This window comes from Cavia porcellus, unplaced genomic scaffold (assembly GCF_034190915.1).
Source record: "Cavia porcellus strain 051 isolate PalLab524CR breed Dunkin Hartley unplaced genomic scaffold, mCavPor4.1 scaffold_27, whole genome shotgun sequence".
Lineage (NCBI taxonomy): Eukaryota > Metazoa > Chordata > Mammalia > Rodentia > Caviidae > Cavia > Cavia porcellus.
Genome location: NW_026947510.1, coordinates 10,019,968 through 10,032,048, shown reverse-complemented (window position 1 = coordinate 10,032,048; position 12,081 = coordinate 10,019,968). Strand labels below are relative to the sequence as shown.

At 41.7% G+C, this 12,081-nt stretch overlaps 1 protein-coding gene across 3 annotated transcripts in view; it reads left to right on the top strand.

Moving 5' to 3' along the window:
• Nucleotides 1-12,081, top strand: part of Rsu1 (Ras suppressor protein 1) — a 188,722-nt gene that overhangs the window by 156,594 nt on the left and 20,047 nt on the right. Inside the window, exon 9 of one of the 3 annotated variants that reach the window (XM_063237873.1) lies at nucleotides 1-12,081. This exon is cut by the window's left edge and continues 17,573 nt beyond it; it is cut by the window's right edge and continues 19,480 nt beyond it. The exons of the other annotated variants lie outside the window; for them this stretch is intronic. The gene's annotated coding sequence lies outside the window, so the exon portion shown is untranslated. 3 annotated transcript variants of the gene reach the window in all.

Below are 12,081 nucleotides of genomic sequence, written 5' to 3'. Positions count from 1 at the left end.
AAATATATGCTATAGATTCACCATTGCTGCCTAGAGTAAGCCTTTTCTGCGGTCCCAGCCTGCTGATTTTTTCCTCTTTAACTAATCTGTGCTCATACTAGCATGTTTGTAAATGTTTTCTAAATGAACAAACAGCTTTGAACACCATAAAATGCTGTTTCAATTTCATGTGGAGGCAAGATTGTATTTCTTCATGGTTTGATTCCATGCTGTCAATTCTGCTTATGTTGACATTGAGAACATAGAGCTCGGTGGTCTCAGTGAGCTAATGTATTGACAGTGTAATTTAACTGTAATGCTTTGGTTGCAGGAAATAAAAGAAACACATTTCGGGTGTAGCTCAGTGGTAGAGCACTTGCATGACATGCAGAAACCTCTGGGTTGGATCCCACCTATTACTTATCTTGGAAATAATAGAGAATACAAAGCAATGCTTGTCCTGATGAAGTTTGCATTCTAGTGGATGAGGCAAAAGTGAAATGGATGTATATTATGTCAGATGGTAATGGGGAGGCAAAATGAAAGAGATTGCTAACTCATTTGTGGTGGTCAAGTAAGGTCTTGGATTCCTGAAGAATGTACAGAAATCTGGCGGAGGAATGCTTTAAAAGTGGAATCAACAAGTGTGTATACCCAGGGGGAAGCAGGCCCTGCAGAGTGAGCTGGGGAACAATGTAAGAGGGGAGATCAAACAGGTGACATGGGACAGATGGTAGAAGGCTCTTGCACTGCTGTAATGCATCTGGCCCTTTGTTCACAATGAATCAGGAAGCCAGTGGCATATTTTGAGCTAGAGAGTGACAAGACCCTGCTAATCTTTTTAAAAATATCACTGCTTCAACAAAATCAAAGAGGAAGCAGAGAAAGTGATTTTGAGGCAGGTACAGTAATGCCGGCATGAGATGAAGTGGAAGCAGTGGAAAAAATGAGACTATAAAATGTCAGGTATTTATTTTGAAGGGGGGGCCTGGCAGAATTTGCCCATAAAGTGGAGGTAGGATGGCAGAGTGGAGTGGGGGATAACTTTGTAATTTAACTAAGCAACTTGGAGATCAAAATTAGCATTGCTGAAATGCAGGATCCTGGGAGTGGAACAAATTTGAAGGAAAAGGAAGTTTGGAAATGGTTGAGGGTGAGCTGTCTCTAGACACCCGAGGAGCTGTTCAATAGCCAATTGGTTGCAGGAGCTTGCAGACAGGATTGAGATCTTGGCTGGAGACAGAGCTGCGTTGACCCATAGAAGTCTGGAGGGTCATCTAGGAATTGTGTATAAAGAAAAAACATCTAGACACTCAGTCCCAAGGCACGAGCACCAAGGGGAGACAAGGAAAGCAACAGAAGGTGGTAGCCTAAGAACCAAGCAAATTAAGTACCTCAAGAGGATGGGCATCATCAGCTTTCTGATTGCTACTGGTGGTCAGAGTGAGTTAAGAGTGAGAGATGACCAGTGACGTTAAAAGGGCGCAGTCCAGAGCTGGCTTGGCGAAGTAATGGAGATTGAAGGTTTAACTGGAATGGGTTCCACACAGATAAGTCCTTGAATTTGTTCAAATGATGACAGAGAAATAACAATTGCTGAAGAAGAGTGTTGGGTTAAGGAATGATGTTCTTAAGATGACAGCATATTACTATACTAGAATATTTTATGTGACTATGGATGACTAGAAGGGGAAATGGAAAACAGATGATGTAAGACAGAGGGCAGTTGCTGTAGCAATGTTAACATATATTTAAAGGGGAAGGGGGGAAGTTCATTGGCTTGGTTTAGTTTTGAGGTCTTGCAGTGTTGCCCAGGCTTGTCTTTGAGTGTCTTTAGGCTCTCAAATGTGAAGTGGCATAGAAAAAATGAGTGAGATAAGAATGAGACAAAGGAGGAGGCCTTTAATATGGGCATGGGAGAGCTTCATGGGGCGGGGGGTACAGAGGCTCTCAAATGAGAACAAAGAAGTAGAGCTACTTTTTCAGGTTTGGTTGGAGGAGTTTGGGAAGTGGCAAAATGACATATTAACAGCTGATTCAAAGGAGCATCTGCCTGTGTAAAACAAGAGACAATGATTATCTGGAGGCTGGAGGTGGTGACTTGGGTGGTTGTGGAGTTTTGGGATTGGAAAGCGCTTGGCACATATGCAAAAGGGAACAGGAGGTTTATCTCTGGAATGTAAAGGAGAATGTTAATCTTGGAGAGATAAATTGTTTCTCTGGGTCTGGTACCAAGTTGGGAGGATGTAGCTAAACCCCAGGTTAGCAGAACCTATCAATGTTAAACTCCTGTACTCAAGCAATCTCCTGCCTTGGCCTCCTGAGTAACAGACTGTAGGCACATGAGACTGCAAGCCCATGTTACCATGACTGCATAGGATTGGAATCTTGAATGCAAGTAGAATGCTGGCCTTGGTCCAAGAAACTCAAACAGTTTAAGAAGAAGACAGAAGGTATGGCACCCACACAAGCAGGTTGGGAAACTGGTGTTTGGACCAGTTGGAAGTTTGCTTCAGTGCTTTAAGTTTTTGAATAAAACAAGATGCAGGCTTATCAGCCAACAAGGTAGATAAAGGAGGAAATATGGTATTACAGGTTTGAGGGGAAAGAAAGGAGCATGAAGTAGTTGACTAGCAGAGGAAGAAAGAATGGACTGTAGAAACGAGGTAGATGGCCAGAAATACAAAGGTCCTTGGGAATAATCCAATATAATTTCCTTTTTCTATTGCTGCACTAGGACAACTTGACCATGATACCCTCAAAAACAACCACTCTTCCATTGTTAAATGTGCCACAGTGTGTGGATCTGTTCACCTCTAACTGGACGTGAATGTTGTTTCAGTTTGGAGTCAATCATGAATCCAAGTCCAGTGAACATTCTTTTAATGAACATACATGTTCAATTCCCCAGGTGAATTCCTAGAAGTAGAATTAGAGGGTCATAGAATAGGTAAATATTTAACTTGGTAAGAAATCACCAGTCTTCTACAGTTGTTCTGCACAAATAACCAAGCAAATGCTTCACCTTTGTAGATAACAAATAAGCTGTAATAAGTGGAAAATGCAGTAAAGTAGACTTATACTCGCAAATCATAGAACTTTGCAATCTTAGGTCACGGAACTTCTGTGTACTCAATACCTCCCAAAGGCTACACAAAGGAAGTAAATTAGATCGTCTGTAATAAGTTCGCTTTCAAGTCCCACATTCTTTGATTTTTGGTGGAATTTTGCCACATAATAAACAGACAGCCACATCTCTACACATTTTTATTCCATGGGAATTGAATGCCATATAATGTACTGGACACAATAAGGAAATCTAGAACATAAGGTACAGGACAAAAGGATTAGGCGTATACACAGCACACAGTTATGTGTGAAAATATTTAAAAGAGAAGTGTAAGGTGATGCAGAACTCCACTCAAAATTTTATATAAAAAGTCGTATACCTATGAATAGCTCCCATCTGCTTTAATTATAACAAATACTGGGAGATGCAATTAGATGGCTTAAGAAAAATTGCTTACACATTCACTGTCTGGATTATTGTGACTTGTTTTGAAACCAGAGTAGCAAAGCATATGTCTTTGTTACTTTTGTAGAACTACTAGCCAAACATTTTACTCACCTGGGCTCTCTACAGCCAAGAGCAAAGAAAATTCCAGCAGACAGCAACAGTCCCATTGCCATGTGGAACACGCCATTCTCTCTCGGTTAGCTTGCTGGAGGGTACACTTGGCAAAGACTGAGGAGCCATGGTTCACTTGGTTGAAGTCATCTGATAAATAGAGATTGCTGGGAAAGACAGATTGAACATCAGTGTGAGTTCCCAGACTACTGTAATTTATCTTTCAGGTTAATGAGAATTAGGGGGAAGAGAAAACCGGTTGGAGATATCCCTGAACCAGGTGGTGATCAGTGATAGAGGTAGATGTCCAATTGATTTTAGGCACCCTTCAAAGCCCTGGGTTAGATCCTGATCCACCAGGAAAACACCCATGCTCTGTGCTTGTCAACAGCTTTTTCCAAAGGGGCTCTGAAGAGCATAAGCATGGGAAGGCATACATAGACCTATGCGGTCTTGGAGTTGAGACATTAGAGGTCCGTTAGGTCACACTTCTGTCTCATGCCGATTCCTTTCCACCACATGCCTGACCCAGTTGTCATCTGGCCTCTGCTTTAATATCTCCAACTGGCCTGGGACTTGCTACCTTAGCACATTCACCATAGGACGCATAGCTTTTCAGTACATTCCATGATGGCACAACCTTCCCAAACCCTCTGTGTGTCACCTTTATTCCATGGCCAGAGGAAAGAATTTAGAACAAAAGCATATAGCTAGCACAGGGTAGCAGCTCTAATTGGTTTTGTTTCTCTTTCTCTAAGAGGATAAATAGTAGACATCATAACATTTTTTTTTTCTATTGGAAGCAGAAATAAACTCTGCTTCCCTTCCTGGTGCCCACCCTGACTTTAAGTCCTCCTGACTGACATCCCATTGGTCAATAAATATGAAGCCTGTTTCACATTTGGCATATCCTCTATTCCAAGCCCATTCACCAGTGTAAAGCACTGATTCTTACCCAGGACAGTTTACCCATCACGGTACATGTGTCCCTTTCTGGGGACATTTCAGTTGCCACAACTAGTGTGGGTGCTATTGATATCCTTTAAGTATGGGCAAGGGGTGTTGTTGCACATTTTGCCATGCACAAGACAACCCCTGTGATAAAGAATTACTCGACCTACAGTGCCAGGGTCGGGAAACTGGGCCAAAGCTATAGTTAGTACTATCTGATGGTGGCCAACATAGTGGTGGCATTTTTATTATTAGTACCTAGGAAAATTGAAAGAGCTTTAATGCTATAAACAGAAGATTTTATGCGTTTCTGTTCCTCATCAAGGACTGAGCAGTTTGCTGTAGGAAGGATTCATTGCAAACTTAGCTGATGGAAGGGGTACACTATAATGCATAAAAGTGCTATCTGCTAATTTTATTTATACTTATTAGTATATGTTGTGATATTAAGCATTTATTATGAGGAATTGGTACATATACGTATCACAACTTGATCCTTCTTATCTGCTGAGTTTAAACCATCATGGACCTCATGAAATGGTGGATACCTTCAAATTGTAAACAGGAGCTTAGTTTTGAAAGGGCTCCCAGGATTTTTGAGACACTTCCAACTCATTACTACTAATGCAAAAATGTATATGTTGCCTCCTTAAATGAGAAGACCCAGAGAGTTTTAAAGACTTTGGAGTTTGAATAGTTTATCCATACAATTTCACAAAACAACCTATTTTGCATAGTTGATCCAGAGTTCTAAACCTGGTGTCTTGTTTATTGTTTGGTAAGGATTTTGTTTGGCTGGGAATATTTCTGTGTTGGGGAGACCAAAGAAAACAGTTTTGAAAGAGAATCCGAAGAATTTTCCCCATGGTCTTCAAAGACAAAAGTAATGTCTGATACTGATGCACATTTTGATGCATAATAGTGACGTGACAGACAAAGTGTTGAATAATTTCCCACACACCCTTTTGGGGCTGGAACCCATGCTGAGAGAGGATGTGAAAGAGCTTGTCAGTGGAGGCAGGAGCTAATTAGATGGGCTCCAGTGCTTTTCTGGGCTGATTTCAGAAGTGCATGCCCTGTCACATTTGCCTGGAATGTCAATTCAGGTCCTTTCCCCCATCACTTTGACTCAAGCCAATCCAAACGTGACAGTGGCTTCTGGGGTGCTTTCAGAGCTGTGTGCACACTATTAGGGATTGGGGCAGCAACAGAAGTGTGCATTCTTTAGGGGCACCAAAGTCAAGGTCAAGGAAGACGCCTTGGGCTCACAGTAAATCATAAATCATGACTCATTGAAATAAGACAGGCAGGGTTATCTTGGCCGTATGTATAAGACTTTGGGATGTGGAATTGTCTCACCAGGTCAGTTTCACTTTCTCTTTTCTGGATTGTGAGCATAGTTCTTAAATGACCATTTTGGCTTTTAAAAGGAAATGGAAAAACTAAAAGAAAAAGAAAGGAGGGAGCTGTTGTTAGTGGTGGAGATGGTGGCCACCTGGAACTCCAGGGGTTCCAGAGCATAGGATGGGAAGCCCCTTCAGTCGTGTGATTTTTTTATTTTAATGGTGAAAACCTCCCACAATGTTTCCTATTACTGTGAACCTCGTGGAAAGCCACCTAAGCAGATCCCAAGGGTGACTTCCCTGGCAGGGGCACTCTGCAGTGTGACTGGGCCCCTGAATCCTTCCTTCCAAAGTCCTGCTTTAAACTAGCTATTCTCATGCCTCAGCCTCCGGTGGAACATGACGCTTTTCTCTGTGATGGTCAAATTAATTACTGGAAATGGTTTGCTGCCAGACAGTTGGATGCTAATTTTGAGTCAAACTGTGGGACCCAGAAAGGCAAATGTGTTGGTATTTGTTGGTGATGATTAAAATGAAAAATAATGAAATAGGAAAAAAAATTTTTTTTCATGGTAGACACTAATGCAGATTTGGTGAGGACACTTTGCCAGAGTTGACTGTGACCTGAGTTAAAGCTACTCAAACTGTGGTGTGGGCAAAAAGATTAGAAAAGTGATTAATTTATTGGTGTGCTTCCTGGTAGGCAGGAGACTGAGTTTGAGATATTTCAACACAAAGCAAAAAACTGGCAATGATTAAACATAAGGTGATATTTGGGGTGATGTTCTCTGAATGTCTAAGTTTGATTGTCTAGTTTAACTCCATCATGTGTCCCAGGTTTATGATACCTTTTTTACCAAGTTCCACTCAGGAGGAATTATTTTCAGTTAAATGGATCATGACCACTGCTGAAGCCACCATGAAATGCACCTGGAGTGTGAGGCCACGCGGAGAACAAAGCTACCCAGCTCACAAACGGATGGCTCCGGAGTTAGCCAGGCTAACGCTGGCTTTGGGTATCATTTTGTTCTTTCCCATCAACTGTTACATTAATGAGGTCTAGAGATAAAGGCGGGTATAGAGTTCATGGAGCTGTATGATGCCAGAAGATGAGTGTCACAAGCTGTCAGTGTGACAAAGAGTCTGGCAGAACCCTGATCATTGGATGGAATTATAATGTGTTGTGAAAGTGTTAATAAAGAAAAGAAAAAACAAGCATGAAAGGGATCAAGTATTAGTGGAAAAGCAGAAAATTTAAAAAGGATAAGAAGTTATGTAATAATTTCACATGGATACAGGAACAGACTGGCTTTCTTTCCAGTGTTTGAGATAGGCAAGACCCTAAGCATATACCCTAGAATACTGCTTAATGAATAAGTAAACAAAGACACTCATAAGTGCTTTTCTGAGGATGACTTTTTTTTCAAGTAGGTGTTTTCTCAAAGTTAAATAATTTATACCTTGTTGCTAAATGGCTGATATAAAATAGCAATATAAAGAATTTGTGTCATCAGTGAAGTCTCTCTTGTAGACATAGGGAGCTTTACTTGGGGTGCACAGGGCAGTTCTATGTGAGAGTCATGGCCCACTCAGCACAGGACACTTCTTTATGAGGATTTAACCAGACTCATATAGGTGCATGGACTTTGGTGTTTCACAGTGGAACAGGTTACAGTTAAGAAAGTGCAGATGTTTGTGAGAAACTACTGTTTCAAAGTCTCTGAAATTTTTTCTTTAAGTACACTTAAGGCTGAATTTCCTAATATTTTCTCTTGCTTCCAAGGTGGGCATGCAAGACAAGACTAATAGTTTAGTGGAGTTATTGAATCTCATTTCTCTTTTTATGCTATACATTTTTTTTTGTTTTTGATAATTTAAAATTTTATCATGCAGCCATTCAGTGACCTCTGTTCTTCCTCTAATGATCACGAGAGGAAAGTCCTGGGTGTTTAAGTAGCAGCCTCAGAGCCTCCAGTGTGGCCTAGTTCTGTGAAGGGAAGCTGTGCCATAGCAAAGCCCCACTGTGGAGAGAAGTAGGCAGTGTGGCTCTGTTGAGAGGACAAGGACCAAGCAGGCACTGTAGACACCTGGATACTCACCTGCCCTCCAGCCCAGCAACCTCCAGGCTCCATCTGCTCACTTGTCAGAAATGCAGAACCTCAGAGACCACCTCAGCTCCCTGAATCAGAATCTACACATGCAAGTTTGAGAAGCTTTATGTGTCTGTCAAGCTTCTGAGTGAACCCTCCCGAGGGCAATGGGACACTCAGAGTGCCACTTCCTGAGAGCAGAGTGATCAGTGACTGACCAAGACTGAACCACTGGGGCATTCCTGGGGCACTGGAAATAATCAGGATCTGTGAAAATGACCCAAACCCAGCAGAAGCTGTAAAACTGAAATATCTGTTTGTATGGAATTTGTTTCTTCTGGAGATGCGGAAGAGTTGTTCTCTTTGGAGAAATTTGTTATAGATCGTTTGAAAGGTCAAACAATAAGGTTCAGTTAATAAAAAGGAAGAAGGTGAGACTTAGTTATCAACAGACTTTCTCAAGGCCCTCATTTTGTGCTAAACTTTAAGAAAATCTGTTTCGCGCCCCCCCCCGTAGTGTCTTGTTTTTAAAACATGTCCAAAGTGAAAAATCACAGAACAAATACACAGCTTGCATCAGTTAGTGCCTTTTCTTCCTGTCTTGTATACTGTTTATTAAATGCATAAAATTTTATAGGCCATAGAGTAAAGAATGTACAATTTTTGCTACTTATTTTGTAACACATTCCGTTGGAACTTAACTCAGAGTTGTTACATGGTCAGTGAAGTTCAGGCTTATACTGAAAAAGAAAAGTGCTATTTATATATGAACATAAATTGATTTTAAGGTAAACTGAATCTATGAAGTGTGTAAATACATTTGTGTACATAATGATACACTGATGTGAAGGAAGATTGTTACCTACTTTCATTTTTCATAATGTGCTGATTCTTTACAAACAGTTAAAGCAAGTGGACGTATTGCAAAAATGTTCATAACTGACCACCCTAACTTCTAGAACTATATTCTCCAAACTGTTAATTAATGTAAAGTCAGCGTCATATATTGAGATGTTTAATCAACTGGCAGATTGTTGTCAATAAATATGTGTCTTAAGTGGTTTGTAATGGACAGGCTAATGAAGTACCCTGTGTGAGTGTCAGAGCTATTGGGAAAAATCTCTCTTCCTTCTGGGCGGCTTGCCATATACGATCAGTCTTCCTTGGATTCAGACAGGATGCCCTTCAGCACTCTGCTTTCACCTCTGGATAGAGTATCCAGAGAATCAGAGAGTAAATTTCATTCTCTATCAGCAGATAGTTAAGCAACATGAGGGAAGGATTGGTTACTAGGAGAGCAGTAATATTGCCTATAATAATAGTGACTAGGTTTCTTCAACAGTTACTACATGCTAGAGCCTTGCTTAGTGCTCTAACTTACTTGTTTCACTTAACTTACTGAGCAGCCCCATGAGAAGGTCAGTTTCTCAAACCCTCAGATCCTTTATGTTTCAAATACTGCCACGACAGTCCTGAAATAGATTGTATAAGTAATATGACCTACCAAGTGATGCTTAAAGAGTCATTATAATTCCCTAGCTACCGGGTAATGGAGAAATTAAAAAAATAGTGTTTATTATTTAGTACATTCAGTATATAAATGCTGATCCTGACTATCCTTCAGGATGGGAAGTAGCAGACATTTTTGTCTGTGCATAAAAATTCCATGAATTGGATGATTCTAATGACAGACTGATAGTGATACACTTGTATAAAGAAGCAAATAATTCTTAGAAAAGCTGCAAATACAAAGCAGTCTTATTTTGATTTGTACAAAAGTCACATTTTTGGAATGTTTAGCTTACTCTGATACTGGTGGAAAGTGCTTTGTGTCCACATGTAAAACTGACTCGGGTTCTAGAACCCTGGAATAGTAGGGTTTTCACCTTGCTGACCATCTAGTGGGACACTGAGAGGTCATGCAGCCAAGGAGACCATCCTTAGCATTGCCAGTGTGACTTGCTGTTAAACAACATCTGACATCCCAAACCTGAATCTGGAATACATCCAGACGGCCTCCCCACAATCATGAGGACAAGTATAGATAGCCCTGGCACATCCTGGAAAGTGTACATGCAGCGGGTCACGGCTACCTCATGAGATAAGTGTACTCCAATTTTCATCCCTATTTTTTCACATGTGGTGACTGATACACTTCAGTAGCTTCCTGAATGCACAAAGGCAGGAAGTTGCAGAGTTGAGATGCAGACTCTGGCCTGCATTTAGCCCACTGTGGCATCCTTCCTTGTACATCAAGACAGGCCTCGGGCTGGGGATTTAGCTCAGCGGCATAAGCGCCTGCCTTGCAAGCAGGCAGTCGTGAGTTCGATCCCTGGTACCGATAAAAACGAAAAAGACAAAAAAAAAAAAAAAAAAAAAAAAGACAGGCCTGGGTGGGCTGGATGGACCATGGTTGACTAGAATGTAGATCACATCTGCACTTCCTTCTGCTGTGCTCAAGAGCTTTGTGTATGTTTCCCAACTTTCCCATGCTTGCAGGACTACTGTGACTGAACCCTTTTCACCAATGATGAAGATTAATCTTAGCCCCTTCTCCAAGTTACCCAGCCTAGGAAGGGAAGACCTGAGTTCCAAACCTCAGCTGGAATTCCTTCAAAGTGCAAGCTCTTGCCTTGGCCCCTTAGAGGAGAGAGGAGGAGAGAGGGTATACATTATGTGGATTCCTCTCACCCACCCCTTCTGATCTCCCTGCACTTTCTCCCTCCTTACCTGATAAGCAGGGTAGCAAAGTAGTTCATTGGACAAATGAGGACAATCGAGAGCGGAAGAGGAACTAATATACCAGGACATTGATGTGCATCCCTCAGGGATGCCCACTTCAGAGCTGTAAAGAAGAGGGTATTTGATGACCAGTTCATAGTTGAGGCTCATACACAGAGCTAAAAAGGTGCTGTGCGATTATTGGTCAAATACTACTTTGTGACTGTTGTGGTTTGCTCTAGAATGTCCCCCAAAGTCTCATGAGCTCAGCAGCATGGTTCTGGAGGGTGATTAGATCATGGGGATATTGCACTCATTGAGAGTTTCATTGTCTACTGAGCTCAGCAATTGAGTAGGCCATTTAGACACTGGTCAGAAGAAGAGGATCACTGAGGATGGGACATGGAACAATGTATCAGTTCCTCCCTTCTCTCTCTCCTTCCTGGCCACCATGAGGTGAGCAGCTTTATTCTACCAAGGCCCTTCCACCATGTCCTTCCTGCCTCATAGCCAGCCAAACATGGACTGAGTTCCCTTAAGACAAGCAACCAAAATATACCACTCCTCCTTTAAGTTGTGGGTGTTGAATGTTTTGTCCTAGCCACAAGAACATGACTAAGACAGCCACCCTCAGTGACTAGGTGACCATCTTGAAGAAAACTGTAACTATCCTTTTGAGATGTCTCCCACTCTTTTTGTGAGGCAGGGACAGAGAACCCTGAATATTGCTTCTTAGGATAATGAGAATAAGGGGAGAGGGTCATTGGGAGATGCCAGAACCCCACTAGGAGAAGAGCTTTTAGAGTTAGAGCCTAGGAGTCAGCCTGCTCCCCACATCCAGCCTCGCCCACTTCCTTTTAGCGCAAGACCATAGGAGCCTTCCTTCAGCTATATGTAAAGCTTATCCCGAAAGAGTGTAAGTGACTAATTCTGCCTGAATTTCCCCAAGCCTCCGCACTTGTCTTTGTTTATTATATTAATAAATACTATGCGGCTAATGTTCCCATCTGGCAGGAAGGAGGAAAGAGCATGAAAATGAAGCTGCGGTTACATCACTCCAATACTAATGAAGGTGATACCCGCTTGGCATGGTAGAAAGGTGGGTCTTTATTTTAGAGTTCTTAATTAAGAACTGCCAAGTGACTAATATTAATTAGGAAGCCAGCTGTATCCTTCAGTTTCATGGTATATTTCTTCTTGAGAACCTGTGAAGGGAGTAAGTCTGAGGCTCTTTTAATCAATCAGCCCTTGAGCAATTATCCGTTAAGTATACTTTGTGTGTGGGGGACCAGGCTGTGTGGACAGAGATTTATAAGATACTGTCTTTGCGTGCAAGATGTGTGCCTAATTGAGGAGTGCGCACAAAGTG